The sequence below is a fragment of the Pan paniscus genome, chromosome 11 (genome assembly GCF_029289425.2).
Source record: "Pan paniscus chromosome 11, NHGRI_mPanPan1-v2.0_pri, whole genome shotgun sequence".
Taxonomy (NCBI): Eukaryota; Metazoa; Chordata; class Mammalia; order Primates; family Hominidae; genus Pan; species Pan paniscus.
In genome coordinates this window covers 80,942,472-80,947,032 of record NC_073260.2, presented here as the reverse complement: position 1 = coordinate 80,947,032, position 4,561 = coordinate 80,942,472, and positions in this window count along the sequence as shown.

Here is a 4,561-nt window from a genome sequence, read left to right as displayed (position 1 = left end):
AAGTTTGTTTGCTGAATGCCCATCTGTAACCCTTACATGTCCCTTCCTCACTTTTCTCTGTGAAATTTCCTTGGCTCTTACATACAGAATATTGGGAGTGTTCCTAGCTTTCAACCTGTGGGTATTGGTCTTAAGTGATAAGGAATTACTGTTGCTCTCCAGTGACAATGTCAGATGAAGATTGTTGTGAAATACCTTTCTAATCTATGTGCATGTGTGTGCAAATGTAACTGCAGTATTTTCCAGTAACAGAATCATTGTGGCTCAAATTCTTTGGTTTTACAGTCCTGGCTTTCCTCCAGCCTAAGGAGGCAGAGGAACCCTCCCAAGTGCAGTGATGCTGACTCAGTGTTTAGGGGCAGTCCACACTTGGCTGTTGGCCTTGGTTGTCTCTGGTGGCAGCAATGCCTGGACACAAATTCCAATGAGAACCTATTTCCTTGCTGTATCCTTTAGGGAAGTATTGCTCACACTGGATACCTCCCCCCTGCACTGCTCTAAAAGCTCAGGAGCCTGCCTGAAGATGAGATTATGCAATGAACTCTCATGCTCAAAGTAATGAACTTTAGTCAGGAGGTCGGCAAACATTTTCAGGCTATTTCTTTTTAAGTAGGGTATCTTTGCTTATGGCAGAGATAGCAAATAGATTATATCTGAGTGCTATGGACTGAACTGTGTCACTCCAAAACTCGTATGATAAAGCCCTAACCCCTCGTACCTGAGAATGTGACTGTATTTGAAAAAAAGGTCTTTTAAAAAGATAATTTAAGTAAAAGAGGCAATTAGGGTGGGCCCTAATCCAGTCTAACTGGTGTGCCTTCTAAGACTAGGAAGAGAGACACCAGGGATATGTGAGCCCAGAGAAATGGCCGTGTGAAGACAGAACCAGAAGGTGGCCATCAAAAAGCCAAGGAGAGGCCTTAGGAGAAATCCAAACTGCCAACAACTTGCTCTTGGACTTCCAGCCTCCAGAGCTGGGAAAAATAAATCTCTGTTGTTTAAGCCTCCCAGTCTATGGTATTTTGTTATGGCAGCCCTGGAAAACTAATACACTGAGTTGTTGCTGTTGGCTGCCTGCAGCACTACATTTAAAAGGATTCTGGCAGTGGGGAGCAAAGACATGAAAGCAGAGGGGTGGAGCACACAGTAGATATCAGCCACCCTTACTCCATGAGGTGAATGGGGAAGGTTGGACCACCTATAAAGGCACCTGTATATAAAAACAAACATGAAAGTACTGCATTAGAAAAAACCGGGTCATACTCAAGGGTGTTTATACATTCCACCCTCTAGTTAAAAACACGGCCAGGTGCAGTAGCTCATGTCTGTAATCCCAGTGCTTTGAGACCCTGAGGTAGAAGGATCATTAGAAGCCAGGAGTTCAAGACCAGCCTGGGCAACAAAGCAAGACTCAGTCTTTATAAAACATTTTTAAAAAATTAGTTAGTCCTGATAACACATGCCTGTAGTCCCAGCTACTCAGGAGGCTGAGGCAATAGGATTGCTTGAGTGCAGGAGTTTGAGGTTACAGCAAACTATAACCTCAGAGCTCTATTGCCCAGGCTGGAGTGTATCACAGTACTGCACTCTAGCCTGGGCAATAGAGTGAGATCTTCTTTTTTAAAAAAAGATAAAATGTGTATGTCATCATCAGGTTCCTTAACTTTCACAAAAGAATATCCATCTTACCCCCAACTTTGCCAATTAGTAAGCATTACACTGCAAAGGAATTGAATCAACAACCCAGAATAGCTGCTTTTCTTGTCAGGAAGAAAAACTGGAAACTTAACTAATAATGTTAGGTGGGAAATCAATAAATATTCTTTATAAATAAATGAATTTCACTTGATGATTTTCTTTTTTCTTTTTTTTTTTGAGACGGAGAATCACTCTGTTGCCAAGGCTGGAGTGAAGTGGGGTGATCTCGGCTCACTGCAAGCTCCGCCTCCCTGGTTCACACTATTCTCCTGCCTCAGCCTCCCGAGTAGCTGGGACTACAGGCGCTCGCCGCCATGCTGGGCTAATTTTTTTGTATTTTTTAGTAGATACGGGGTTTCACCATGTTAGCCAGGATGGTCTTGACCTCCTGATCTTGTGATCCGCCCGCTTCAGCCTCCCAAAGTGCTGGGGTTACAGGTGTGAGCCACCATGCTCGGGCTTATTATTTGTTATTTTTTGAGAACACTCATTTTTAGCTTCATTTCTCCCTCCATTGGATTTTGGAAAACCAGTATTCCTTCCTTAAAGGATTTGTGATCAAAAGCCGTAAGTTGTGTATTTATGAAGGAGGGCCTATATGAGAGTCTAGTAAGGTTGCTTGGTTTTTATTTATCTTCTAATACTTGTATTCATAATTTGGGGTGTGTTTTTAAAATTTATCATATACTTTTGGTTCTAACTAATCTTAACTGAAAAAGTGGATAACTGGGTTTGGGTTTTCTTGTTTGTTTGTTTGCTATAGTTTAATGTGTCCCTAAAGAATAAGTGTATTAATTTGCAAATGTCCCAGTGGGGTGCACAGTATTAAAAGTGGCTAAAAGTCTAAAAGAAATCTTGGTATAAAAATACCAGAGACTTGGGCTGGGCGCGGTGGCTCACGACTGTAATCCCAGCACTTTGGGAGGCCAAGGCAGGTGGATCACGAGGTCAGGAGATTGAGACCATCCTGGCTAACATGGTGAAACCCCGTCTCTAACAAAAATACAAAAAAAAAAAAAAAAAAAAAAAAAAAAAATTATCCGGGCATGGTGGCGGGCACCTGTAGTCCCTGGGAGGCTGAGGCAGGAGAATGGCGTGCACCCAGGAGGCGGAGCTTGCAGCGAGCAGAGATCGCACCACTGCACTCCAGCCTGGGCGACAGCAAGACTCTGTCTCAAAAACAAAAACAAAAACAAACAAACAAACAAAAAATACCAGAGACTCACTGGGCACGGTGGCTCATGCCTGTAACCCCAGCTCTTTGGGAGGCTGAGGCCAGCGGATGACCTGAGGTCGGTAGTTCAAGACCAGCCTGACCAACATGGAGAAACCTCATCTCTACTAAAAATAGAAAATTAGCTGGGCGTCGTGGCTCATTCCTGTAGTCCCAGCTACTTGGGAGGCTGAGGCAGGAGAATCGCTTCAACCCCGGGAGGTGGAGATTGCAGTGAGCTGAGATTGTGCCATTGCACTCCAGCCTGGACCACAAGAGCGAAACTCTGTCTCAAAAAAAAAAAAAAAAAAAAAAAAAAATACCAGACTCTTGCCTGATGGACCCATCCTCCCTTACTCATGAACAAGGAAGAGGGGACAAGGGAGTGGTTATGCAATATTAGGACTTCAGAGAAACCTTTATTCCACTTAGTCTATTGTTGTTTGTTTGTTTTTTTTTTTGAGATGGAGTCTCGCACTGTCGCCCAGGCTGGAGTGCAGTGGCGCTATCACGGCTCACTGCAAGCTCCGCTTCCTGGGTTCACGCCATTCTCCTGCCTCAGCCTCCAGAGTGGCTGGGACTACAGGCGCCCGCCACCACACCTGGCTAATTTTTTTGTATTTTTAGTAGAGACAGGGTTTCACCGTGTTAGCCAGGATGGTCTCAATCTCCTGACCTCGTGATCTGCCCGTCTGGGCCTTCCAAAGTGCTGGGATTACAGGCATGAGCCACCGTGCTCGGCCTCCACTTAGTCTGTTCTTGACCAAGAGAACTAGCTAGGTATCACCAACACAAGTAAACCCAATTTGGGCAATTCAGGAAGAACTCAAGAATTCAAGCAGGCCACTTGTATCCCTTTCACACATTTGAATCTTACTTAACTGTCCTCTCTAATTATTCTTTGCTTTCTCCAGCCCAGACCCTTTTATGTCCCCTACTACATAGTCTTGCCAACAGCATGCACTTGATTAGGTATCTGCATTCTTTTCTAAAAGAATTGTAGTTTCCACTAGGGCAAGGGGCAGAGGGGTTAGATCCTCTCCTCCCAGCTTACTGCATTTGTGTGATTTTCAACCTAAAGCCATCTTTTTACTATTTAAAATTATATTTTTAATTTATATACAATAAAATTTACTTTTTTGATATATAATTCCAAGAGTTTTGACAAATGCATAGAGACTGTGAAAATAAGTAATTCAAAAATCTAAGCTGGTAATATTTTGAACCTTAAGGGAACATGATTATGGGAACTGAGTCATGTAAACAGACAGCTATAACTTAGGCAGCTGTAACCTTTGTTTCTCTAATTATAGATGAGCCTTTTTCCTTACTTACATTGTTTTGTAAAATGTTGTGAATGACTTAAGTGCACCAGGGCAGACCTCATTTCTCTTCACTGTTGATCTTCATTATAGATTAACTTTCTTCTTGCCTTTCTCACATAAAGACTTCATGACTGTCACATTGTCTAGGACGGAATGTTAAATACGTACTTTTCAATAGGAAAGAAAAAAATAAGCATATTAAAAAAAACTGTAACTAATTAAATTGTTGTCACTGATAAACCAGGCTTATATAAAAAATTGTAATCCTACTAAATTTCTTTGTTTTGGGCCTATATATGAAAGACGTTAAGTTTTATTTATTTAT